Here is a 614-nt window from a genome sequence, read left to right as displayed (position 1 = left end):
GCCTCTGAGCCGGCTGCGCTAGCTACAACTTAGCCTAGTTTTGACGGAAATGTGCACTAAGTTACAATTTACGCACTACTAAATATTTCTTCGTTGCACCATTACACGTAGTTGAAGTGTAACTATGTATAAGCTAAGTCAGCGTCTAAATCTCGAGCGTCTAAATGCTTATATAGAAAATAATCCGATAAATGTAGGTCTTTATTGTTATTACTGTTTACTTTAATTACCCAGTAATGTTGGAGATCCCACGGTTTGCTCATTACAAATGCAATATTCTTGTTGTCTTGAGTAACAGTGGCCAATTATTAGGCATTACCGAGAAAAAAAAATAGAGAATTTCTGTGATTTTATTTGTTTATATTTAGGTTATGGTTCTAAACGTTTGTGTTGTTGCACCTCTACTGTTGAAATTATCCACTGTAAAAATAAAAAGACTAATCAACTTAGCTGTATAAGTCATTTCAACTTTAATTACATTAAACTGAATTAAAAACATGAGTGTTGTGATGTTTCGTAACACACCTCTGTCTAGGTAAGGACATGATGTTGTGTTATTCCTCCTAACGCAGAAAGTTTAATTTTTACACTAATGTCATAGTTACACAATTGGG

The sequence above is a fragment of the Sinocyclocheilus grahami genome, unplaced genomic scaffold (genome assembly GCF_001515645.1).
Source record: "Sinocyclocheilus grahami isolate Dianchi unplaced genomic scaffold, SAMN03320097.WGS_v1.1 scaffold1378.1, whole genome shotgun sequence".
Classification (NCBI taxonomy): Eukaryota; Metazoa; Chordata; class Actinopteri; order Cypriniformes; family Cyprinidae; genus Sinocyclocheilus; species Sinocyclocheilus grahami.
The sequence above is the reverse complement of the archived record's forward strand: the minus strand, read 5'-3'. Positions refer to the sequence as shown.